Genomic DNA, 12,852 nt, shown 5'->3' on the forward strand with positions numbered 1-12,852 from the left:
CTGGGTTAGGGACCCAAATCCAGGTTGTAAGTCGAAATGGTTGTAAGTCGAAAATGCTTAAATAATACATAGAAAATCTAAAATGGGTGTCTCTTTTTCTTCTCAGCACCACAAAACTCTCACTTTTAAGCTTGCCAGCCATTTTAAAGTGAATTACAAACGAAAATTTTTTCAGTACACAGCGCAATCACTGACGTTGGGACTCGAAAATATGTAATCTGACAAAATTTTGGTACAACTCAGGCGGTCGTATGTCCTGGTGGTCGTAAGTCAAGTAGGTCGTAAGTCAGGGAGTAGCTGTATACTGTATTGCAGACTATGCTGTATTGATAGTTACAACAAGCTTTATCCTTGAAATTGTAATTGTCACTACAGTATATTGATTGGCAATTACAAGCATAAGTTATCACTATGTATTCTGCCTTCCTCAAGGCCTGTAACTTATTATAATTCACTGTAATTACACTATGTAATTAACTGAATGACTGCATTACCTAATGAACTGGGATGAATATGGATGTGACAACTGAATGTAACGTTTATGGATGTGGAGATCTTCTGAGGCTGGAATTTTACCAGGCTAAGCATGGCTGTAATTTATGAGGCATCTCATTTATATGTAAAAGGATTGTAGATCTCTTTGAGTATTAAGTTGCTGTTCAGGTGGTACAGAAATGCCTGGGAACTGCTGAGGCCGATTGTAATGACTAATTTTTGGAGAATGAATAGAGGTTGTGGATAGGATTTGATTTTATGGGGATAAGATGATGGCTCTTTGCTCATCCAAGTGGCTGCTAAGATTTTGGTGCAACCATACTGTTGTACTGTATATACAAATAAATCAGGAATACTTTGAAAATGTGAGTAAGCTTTTATGATTTCTCTTGTTAAATTTGAAGTCCAATTTATTCCTTGGATTGATTTCAGTCAATAAGGGCTTCCTTGTTTTTTTCCTTCACACACAGAAGTAATTATTTCTCAAAGATGATGATATCATCATTGGTAACTAGAAATATGAATGGACAAAATAGTCAAACTGATGGATCCATTTAGTGAGCAAAGTAAATATAGTTTGCTTGTATAACATTCTAACAAAATGAAAGTTTTGATTCATTTTATTTCACTGCTGCTGATTGTTATTTTATTTACTGTACTCTTTCTTGTGGAGTTGTCCTGCAGGATACAAATAAATCCATAGTTTTTTTTGTGAAGTAACAGGTTGTGTACCAGTGTGTTATGTGTTGTTTGCAGTGCTGTGCTCCCACTTAAAGCTGGCTACACATGTTCTACCTTATTTAGTTGGCTAAACTAAATTAGACAAGGATCCAGATAAGAGTGTTATAGCTTTGATATTGAATAGATGACTTTTGGTTTGGTACAAGAAAGTTCCACAGCTCTGATGGTAGACACAGAAATTGTGATATTAAAGTAAGTCGGATCACGGTAACTACACCTGTACACAATGTTTACGTGTGTATGGTTAATAAGTGATTTAATAATGTAGCTCAATGTTAGAATATGTTCTTGATGAGTTTATTTTAATTTTTTAATTTTTTGGTGCTAATTTATATGCAATTAAGAAAGTAACCAATCTCCAGAATTAACCTTTATTATTTCAGGTTCTTGTTTAAATAAGAGTAAGAATGTAAATTTTTTTTTTTAGTGAATGTATTGTGATATACAAGTAATTAAATATGTTTGATAAAAGTATTGTGAGCCATTTCTAATACAATTCACTTTAGTATAATAGTATTTTGTCCTATTGAAAAAATAAAAAACTATAAACATGTTACACTCTGATTGTTTTCTACTGACACTTATCAATTCTTGGTTTAGTATTTTGCTAATAATGTGACCATAATATTTTTTTCATTGTAATTAAAAGTGTTCATAAAATTGCAACTACAGTAGTATGTTTACTCAAAGCTTGCAAGGCAGCTAATTGGTTTGCGGATGGACACACAAAGAGTCTCTACATTTCTTAAGTATTTAATCTGTTATATTATGATATTTTAAGGGATGATTACTATTCTGTGTTGATCTCTGATAATTTTTGCACTTGGGGTAGCAAAAATTAGGTAGAAATACACTGGTGACATAAATATATTGAAAAGCACAAGAAAACGATGAAAATATTTCAGCAATATCTTCCACCTCATTGCATAACGTTACGGGGCGAGGGACAATTTACGTCCCAGAACTTGTTCACCAAGTTTGTGTTCTCCATAGTTTTACTACCATTGTATTTCAAATGTTAATTTTTGCTTCCCCACTTTTGTAAATTATCAAGGATCAACTCAGAATAGCTATTATCTCTTAAAATATTAGAACATAAATACAACAGATTAAATATTAAAGAACTGGAGTGACTCTTTGTGTGTCCGTCTGCCAGCGAATCAGTTGCCTTGCTACAAACTGACCCTATGCCTCAGTTGCAAGGTTTGGGTGAACAGAGTATAGGAAACAATATGTGAGAAGTATTCTGTTCAGAAGTTATGAAAGGTTCAGACTTCAAGTCTTACTTGATAATGGGAAAGGATATTTTTCTTAGGACTTCTTTGTGTTCAGATTTACTGTACTGTGTCACTCATATGAGAGAAGCCCATCCAATATTTCAACATGTGCTTGTTAAATTATAAATAAAAACCCAGTATGACTGTAATTTTCACCCATGACCATTACATTAAACATGTAATAAACTGAAAACTTAATACAAGTTTTTATCCTAATAATGGTGGACCTAAGATTCGTCAGCAAGGCTGGCAGTTATGTACAGTAGCTAAAACAACTATCTGTGCATACTTAGTGGGAAACAATATGAGAACATGGACAATAAATTTTGGTATATGAGGGCTATCACTAGTCACACTTAAAATTTCGGAGCATATCGCCCCCACCTGCACGGATAGATGTTTTAGCTACTGTACATCAACACCTCTTACTATACTGGTTAATTATATGGATGTTATGACTGCCTGAACCCTGGCTTATGTAGCCCTTGAGGCAACTGAGAAGCTGCAAACTAAAGTAGGTGGGCAAAAGGTGGGCAGTATATCCCGCCAAACTTCAAATGCAGGTAATGTTGAAAGAGATTTACATAAATAAATTCAGCCATAGTTGACTAACAGAGTCAACTATGACTGGACACATTTATGTTTATCCCGTGGGTACTGACCCTATGTTTTGCACTGCATATGAGGCCTATAGAATAACAAGGGCATACAGTATGTCTGAATATATCAACTCGGCTCAATTTTCAGGCTGTACAGGTATCCCTCATTTAGCGTTAATTCACTATTGCACTATAAAGTTTTTGACAGCCCTTCTTGCTTAACGTTAGGTCAAGATTCGGTTTAGCGCTAGCTTGACTCACTGGGAAGGGGCAAAAACTGGTGATGAGGTTGCCTGTGAGATGGCTATGCATGTTGCCATTGTTACATACAATGAAAGTATTATAGTTGTGGAAAAATTATTTCAGTACTCTAATGTCACTTATAAATAAAGAAAATATAATATAAAACTATAAAATGAAAAACATGGGTGTGTATGTAAGGGAAATGAACATATGTGTGGAGGCAGTGGGCTGTGTAACTGCATCACTAGCCCAGCACGGCAGCAGCCACACATCTCTTTAGTCAGCTGAGTGACTGCCTGGTTGAACTGTGTCACGTCACCCCCAGAGGATGGTTTGAATGTGGTGGAAGGAGCCATATTTTATACCTAAAATATATGCATCTGCATTTTCAGTGCTGGACATCATACGTAAGGTGTTCACATTGCAAATTACTTGGAGGAAACAAAAAAATTGCTTGACGAGGAACTAGTGTAAGAGGACAACTTTCTATATTTGGGAATTGTTGCTTTATTTCTATTTCTGTAACCTTGGTTATAATTCTTTTATTTTCTATATTTTCTGTCTTTCTTTTCTTTATTTGTCCTTTTCCAAGTTTTTATTGTATTTCTTTCATTAGGTACTCTTACTTATTGATTTAATTCCTCTTACTTCCTTTTAATCTCGGCTTTATTTAGTTATATTCTATTCTGTGGATTAACCTGGAAAAGCACATCATTGTCCATCAGTACGCATTCGTATAATTATTATACTTACATCTAAATGCTACCACCACCCAGGCTTTCTTTAAATTATCACTACTTTTATGAACAAGTGGTAGACATGAGAGGTTAGGCACGTGAATACTTATTATATTTTCAGGGATGCCAATTGTTAGAAGGTAGGAGCAGTGGTACACACATTCTACTGAATCAATATTTATTAAAATCAAATCTGAATATTAATACAATCAGAACCTTTACTCACAACAACAAAAATTAGGTTCAATTACTGATTACATTACTGTAACACTTACACAAAACTGACCAATAGGTTGTAGTGGACGTCTCCCCTACAACTGCGTATCCGCATTCCAATGCGACAGTATCCTAGCAACCAAACGAGCGGCCCAGGGGGGTGCGTCACCAGATGCCACAGTATCCTAGCAACCAGCCACCTGCTACGTCTTCCCTAGCAACGGAGTCGAGAAACCGGCGACTTCCCACGGATTTACTTCCGGCTGCTGTGTATATAAGCTCTGTCTCTCCATTGAGATTCATTCTGGCCTCGGTTTCTGAACACGCAACACCTCCTCCTCCGCCGCTGCCTGGCGGCCCTCGCTTCTCCTCCGCCTGCCTGGCGGTCCTCGCTCCTGCCGGCGAGCATGGCGACCCACCAGCTGTCCTTCTCTGAGCGTCCTCACCAACCAGCTCTCTTATTCTACTCTACGTTCCTGAACACGCAACACCTCCTCCAAGCAAGCTCCTCGCTGTCCCGCTCTCATTCAACCTGGAGGCCAGCAACAGGCAACATCTTCTCTAACGAAGCTCCTGCACATCTACCTCCTTCAACACGCTACTCACCGAACGTGTCTACTGAGCAGCTCCTCACCACACGGCATCTCCAGCACCAGACTGTCTACCATATAACTTATATTATATAAGAAAACCACCACCTTAGAGTTTCCATCCATCCTGAGTGCTAGACAACATAATATCACAAAACCCTACAAGGTCATACTTTATAAGAAGTAAAAGTAACTTCAATTATCAATTACATATTCAATACTTATACCTCCTTAAGGGTATTATTACATATCATTGACAATAATGATGGTCACTCTACACCCATGTCAATTGCACAGACTGATGGTATTGTCTAGAGCAACATGCTATTCCAGGGCAACATATTCCAGCACATCAGCTGTGAGTACAGATGGTCCACTCACATCACATAATACTGGTGAATAATAGTTATGGTTTCATCACTCAACCTGGGACAATTATATTTCCGATAATTATCCACACTAATGTACCAGAATAATCCTTAGCACCAGCCAAAAGGAGTACACCAGGCTTACTATACTGCCCTTTTGTGTGGTCACTAATCCTAAGGGGGTACTTAACTTACTTCTTAACCTAAGGTCACTGCCACCAGACCACAGGGCAGTGTGTAGTGTTCTTTAGATAGTTGGCAGAGCAATCCACAGGCACTGTGAGTTCGTGTTTTTCATTAATAGAGTTGAGAGTGGAAGGAAGGGTGAAACGCCAACCAAGAATTTACCTACTTTATTTCCCTAATAAAAAAAATGTTGCATTCAGTCACAATACAAAAATAGTTGACCTTCCCCAAGCAATTATTAAGGTCACTGCACCACACACAAAATACCCAACCTCCCCAAACAATTAATTAAGGTCTTCTCTCACCATACCAAATAATTAACTTCCTTACCTAGGTCATTCCTTCCTCAATAACACCCACAATATCCAATAACATAAGAATGGAGGAAACTGCAGCGGGCCTATTGGCCCATACTGGGCAGTCCCATTTACACCCAACCCCTATAGCTCATATAACCATCCAACCTATGTTTGAAGCTATCCAGCGAATTCGAGTTAATGATGATATTTGGTAACTTGTTCCACTAAAAAACTACTCTATTTCCAAACCAATGTTTACCTATTTCGCGCCTAAATCTAAATTTGTCTAATTTAAAACCATTGTTACGAGTTCGCTCCTGGTTGGATAGTTTGAGTACCTTTGTAATGTCCCCTTTGTTCAGCCCTGACTTCCAATAGCACCAACATCCTTAACATCACCCTTAATAGGGTACACACACTTGGTACCCGTCTCACACTCTACTCTTGCTAGGTAGATGAAATCCATCCCAGGCATTCATACCAGGACTATTTCTGCATCTGGTATCATTAGGTCGCTTAAAGTGGCGACCGTGAGCACCTCAAATAGCCCCATCGTTTCTCCACATCCAGGGTGTTGATATGTGAGATGTCCAGAGATCTATAGTGGAGGTTGCATAGTGTCCATAAGCATTACCCACAACACCAGGTGAGTTCCTCAAAGTAGAGCGATGGTTGTTGGGCCCAAGCATTCTCTCCGACCTCACTGGTCTCCCTCCGCTTACAGGCGTATACACCTGCACGTATAAGATGCTGGGCGTCACTGAAAGTAAACAAATGTGTATACTGGCCTCAAGGGCTTGTGTATTAACACAATACAAATCTTATTAATTAACTTATTATATTAACAAGAATATTAGGCAAGGCTATAAGATGTATATAAATTGCTCGATACCCATATTCTACTAGCTGTAGGGTACCGATCTGCGTGTATAAGATGTTGGGCATCACTGATGGCAACGACCAGAACTCACACCGTCGGTGTGACTAAAATTAATCCTTGATTAATTTTAGTCACTTGGGCGACTAGGCCTACGGGTGCCAATGCTTAAAAAACCACGTCTTTATTCTGACCCCACACATACACTTTCTTATATCCTGCGACTTTATGCTTTATAGTTACATACCTTAATTCTCAAGGTATTGGACATTTGGACCCATATTCTGGAACGGGGTGGTAATATCGACAATATTTACCTAGATTTTGCCAAGGCTTTCGACAGTGTACACCACGAAAGGCTGAAAATCAAACTGGAAGGGTCCGGTATTCGGGGAAATGTCCTAGCGTGGATAGAAGACTTTCTACATGACCACAGGCAGTGTGTGGTGATTAATGGCACGAAATCGTCATCTGTACCTGTAACAAGTGGGGTACCACAGGGCAGTGTATTGGGCCCGCTGTTGTTTGTTTGTTTATAAATGACATGCCTGACGTTGTACACTCCTCCATACAAATGTTTGCCGATGACGCCAAGTTATTTCGGGAAATTAAGAACCAAGCGGACTGTGAAGAGCTGCAGAAGGACCTCTGTGGGCTCAGGAATGGTCGAAGAAATGGCTGCTGAGATTCAATGTCACGAAGTGTAAGAGGATGCACCTGGGGCGTACCAACGGTAAGGAGGCGTATCATATGTCCCAACGGGATGAAGAAACTGCACTAGTTGAGACTGTGTGTGAGAAGGACCTAGGTGTGTATGTTGACAATGAGCTGAAGTTCTCGGGCCATTGTGAGAAGAAGGTAAATCAGGCAAATAAATTATTGGGTCTTATAAGAAGGTCGTTCAGATATCTAGACGGTCCGTCCCTCGTAACGATCTTCAGGAGTGAAGTGCTTCCCCATCTGGAGTACTGTCACCCCATCTGGTCCCCGAGATATGCTAAGGACTGTCAGTTGGTTGAAAATGTTCAAAGGAGGGCCACCAGACTGGTGCCTGCACTTCGGCACCTCAGCTACCCTGAGAGATTGGAGCGCCTGAACTTGCCTAGCTTATACTACAGACGGGCAAGAGGGGACCTAGTTGAGGTGTATAAGCATCTCAGGGGGCACTACTCAGTTGAGTGTCCTTACTTGGAGCTGGCGGATGCTCGCCCCACAAGGGGTCACAGCTCAAGATTGAAGAAGCCGCAAGTCCAAAAAATCGTGAGGGCAAACTTTTTCGGAGTGAGGGTTGTAAACTCTTGGAACAATCTACCAGAAAGTGTTGTGACGCACCGAGTGTGAGCTCTTTCAAGACAAGACTTGACCAACACTGGAGCGGGTTCAGGTACATTCAGGAGCCGGTGCATGCCCAGTATTTGCCAACAGTGCGTGACAGAGACGTGACCGATCGCCCGGGCGGCTAGCGAGCCGATCAGTGGTGAAGAGGATAAAAGTAAAAGTGCAGTCAATAAGGGTGACCGTATCTGAAGGTTATGGTATTTATTCGACTGAGTAGTGCTCCTTGAGATGCTTATACACCTCAATTAGGTCGCCCCTTGCCTGTCTGTAGTTTAAGCTAGGCAAGCTCAGGCGCTCCAATTTCTCAGGGCAGTTGAGGTGCCGAAGTGCAGGCATCAGTCTGGTGGCCCTTCTTTGAAGTAATTTAACTGTATGATTTTATCCTACATTTTATTAGTTTAATTAATAAAGAGAAGATACAAGATAATGTTATCAGTATCCATAATAATAATTTCAATATCTAGAGAGCCGATCAGTGGCAAAAAGGATAAGTGAAAAAGTATTATAATAGTACTAGCTTGGCGAGGGAATGTAGCAATAGGATATACAAGTTTACCCTTCAATTCTATATTCTCTGGTAAATGACAGAAAATGATCCTTCGAGCGAGCCTTTCATGGGGCAACTCTACTAATTTTCTCACCGTAGGTTTTATTTATTTAATTTTAATTTATCTTTTCATCACTTATAAGCTTACTAGCCATTCGGATAGTTCATATATCCAGTCTCAGTACAGGAGGAACTGGAGTACCTGGAGGAAACCTGTGATGTTTGGTAGTGAAGGTCACACTGGATAAGGCCCTCTCACATGTCTTCCTCTGGAAAACATTCCCCGGCACCGATGCGTAGATTAGAATCTGGGAAAACTTTCCACAGCACCCGAAAACATTCCGGAATGTGGAATTTTTTCTGGGTTTGAGAGAGTCGTCTCATACCCGGAAGAGCTCTAAATCAATTAAATCGGCTAACGGGAATATCACTTACATTTACATAACCTCCCAATCGAAAACACAACACAACCTTGTGCCAGTCTCACCAAATAACAAAATAATCACTATTCATGTAAAGGGTAAGAATAATAATCACAAATGTAATAAAAAAACACTGAAAGACTGCCTGAATTTGAGACATACTCCATCTGAACCACTAACCCCTTCAACCACCACTCCTCCAACTATCACAACCCCCCTACCACCACTACCCAAACTACTACAACCCCTCTACCACCACTACCCAAACTACTACAACCCCCCTACCACCACTACCCAAACTACTACAACCCCTCTACCACCACTACCCCCTACAACCCCTACCACCACTACCCCAACCCTCTTACCACTACCTGCTACTAGCCTCTACACTACCCCCAACTACCACATCCCCTACTGCCACTACCCCAACCTCTGCCACCCCAACTACACAGCCCTACCACCACTACCCCAGCCTCTACCACCGCTGCAAACCCCTCTGCCACCACTACCTAACCCTCTACCACCACTACCACCCTACCCAACCTCCACCACCCCAACTACCTGGCCCACCACTACCCCAACCTCTACCCACACACAACTACAGCCCCAACCTCTACTACCTGCCTAACCCCTCTACTACCCCAACCCCTCTGCCACTGCCCCAGCCCTCTACCACCACTACCCCAGCCCCTCTACCACCTCCCCTACAAAAAATAATAAATAACCAAATAAATAAATAAGTGATAATCGTGGTAACATTCCCATATGTATTTACTACCACCACGCTACGTGTACTCATCCAGATTATACTAAATGTTATATAATACTTCCTTGAGATAAATGTACAGTATATATCAGGTGCCACTAAGAGAGCCCAGCCATGTTAATATTATTATCATTGTCCACTCTGTATCTGTATTTTTATGGCTAAATAAACTGTTTCAATATTAATACCACTTACCCCACCTCTACCCACCACTACCATCGCTAACCCCCACCACTACCGCCGCTAACCCTCACCACTACCGCCACTAACTCCACCACTACCACCACTAACCCCACCACTACCCCGACCACACAACCCTCCTACCACCACTACCCCCATCACAACCCACTCCTATACCGTGTACAATCACCACAACCTAATTACCACCACTACCACCACACTACCACCACCACCACCACCTACCTACACCACAACTCCATCTATACCACTGCTCAACCACACAACCTCATACCATCACTACCTCTCCCACCACCTCCCCTACCACCGCTATCCTAATTCCCACCACCACTACCCATGCCCCCACCATCAACCGCCCCCCCCCCCACCCACCTTCATCGTCATGCCCTTCTTGCACTCTACTCACTAATTCGCTTACGTCCTCAAGATTCTTGCCGGAGCGAAAACCCCAAATCGGATCGCACCCCCTCCGTGCGGCCAGAAGTGGTACCAATGTCTTGGGAGGGAAGTGGTGGTGACGGGTTGGTGGTCCTACCTGAGGGGAGAGGTCCTACTTGAGGGAGGAAGTCCTATTTGAGGGAAGGGGTTTACTTGAGGGAAGAGGTTCTACCATTTTGAGGGAGGAACTCCTACTTGAGGGAGGAAGCCCTACTTGAGAGAGGTCTTACTTGAGGGAAGAGGTCCTACTTGAGGGGAGAGGTCCCACTAGAGAGAGGAGGTCCTACTTGAGGGAGGAAGTCCTACTTCAGAGAGGTCCTACCTGAGGGGAGAGGTCCTACTTGATGGGAAAGGTCCTACTTGAGGTAAATGGTCCTACATGAGGGAAGAGGTCCTACTTGAGGAGAGAAGGAGCTACTTGAGGGGTGAAGGAGCTACTTGAAGGGGGATCTTACTTGAGGAGCTGCACTAGAAGTCAACCTCCCGTGTTAAACATTGTTCACCAGCAGCGGCGATGATGATCAAAATTTTGCTCCTGTTCAAAAGTTCAATGTGGGCACAAACACACACACACATTATTATTATTATTATTATTACATGTTCTAAAAATCCTGATCCATGCAACACTGAACCCCTGATATAAACCCTTGATATGAACCATAAACAACACTGAACCCCTGATATATACCCTTGACATGAACCTTTAACAACACTGAACCCCTGATATAAACCCTTGATATGAACCATTAACACTGAACCCCTGATATAAACCCTTGATATGAACCATAAACAACACTGAACCCCTGATATAAACCCTTGATATGAACCATAAACAACACTGAACCCCTGATATAAACCCTTGATATGAACCATAAACAACACTGAACCCCTGATATAAACCCTTGATATGAACCTTTAACAACACTGAACCCCTGATATAAACCCTTGATATGAACCATTAACAACACTGAACCCCTGATATAAACCCTTGATATGAACCATTAACAACACTGAACCCCTGATATAAACCCTTGATATGAACCATAAACAACACTGAACCCCTGATATAAACCCTTGACATGAATCATTAACAACACTGAACCCTTGATATAAACCCTTGATATGAACCATTAACAACACTGAACCCCTGATATAAACCCTTGATATGAACCATTAACAACACTGAACCCCTGATATAAACCCTTGATATGAACCATTAACAACACTGAACCCCTGATATAAACCCTTGATATGAACCATTAACAACACTGAACCCCTGATATAAACCCTTGATATGAACCATTAACAACACTGAACCCCTGATATAAACCCTTGATATGAACCATAAACAACACTGAACCCCTGATATAAACCCTTGATATGAACCATTAACAACACTGAACCCCTGATATAAACCCTTGATATGAACCTTTAACAACAGGGAAGAGGAATAATTAAAGGTGGCATACATGAGAGCGGGGGTGCCTCCTCCTGGGTGGCAGTTTTTATAGAGTGGGAGTGGGAGAAGGAAGGAGAGGAAGGGGAGAAGGATGGAGAGGAGGGGGAGAAGGATGGAGAGGAGGGGGAGAAGGATGGAGAGGAGGGGGGAAAGGAAGAGGGAGGGAGGGAGGTGGGGGGAAATGGATGGTGATCATGGAACGAAGGGGGGAGGGGGGAGGAAATCATGATCATATGCACAAAAGTTCCTAAAATTAATATTCCTTGTAAGGGATGACTCAAGAATGCCTCTAACTTAAGGTAAAACACATCCAGATCTTATCACTGAGACTATACCTTAGCTAGATAATACTCTGTACGTGGACATGGTTAGGTTAAGTTTAGGATGACACAACTAGGCTCAATTCTTTATACAATATTTCTTATTTTTCCAAACTTCAAACTCGTTTGCATAAAGAGATAATAGTAAAGATAATAAAATTTTAAATTATTAATGAATAGCATCATTACTAATTTTACTAACCTAATCTAAATTAAGTAATCATGCCTAAACTAATCCAGGTACCATTTGGTTGTCAAGATAATGAGCATCTTAAAGGTATAACAATACAAGCAAAAAATTCTCCATATCTGACAAAAGTCTCTTGTGCTCTAATGATCAATCGACAATTATTCTCTCTCACTCAGTCTGCACACAAACACACACACACACACACACACACACACATACATATATATATATATATATATATATATATATATATATATATATATATATATATATATATATATATATATATATATATATATATATATATATATATATATATATATATATATATTTATATTTATATATTTATATATTTATATATTTATATATATTATATATATATTTATATATTTATATATATATTTATATATATATATATATTTATATATTTATATATATATATTTATATATTTATATATATATATTTATATATATATATATTTATATATTTATATATTTATATATATATATATATATATATATATATATATATATATACTGACCCCC

This window comes from Homarus americanus, unplaced genomic scaffold (assembly GCF_018991925.1).
Source record: "Homarus americanus isolate GMGI-L3 unplaced genomic scaffold, GMGI_Hamer_2.0 scaffold34921, whole genome shotgun sequence".
Lineage (NCBI taxonomy): Eukaryota > Metazoa > Arthropoda > Malacostraca > Decapoda > Nephropidae > Homarus > Homarus americanus.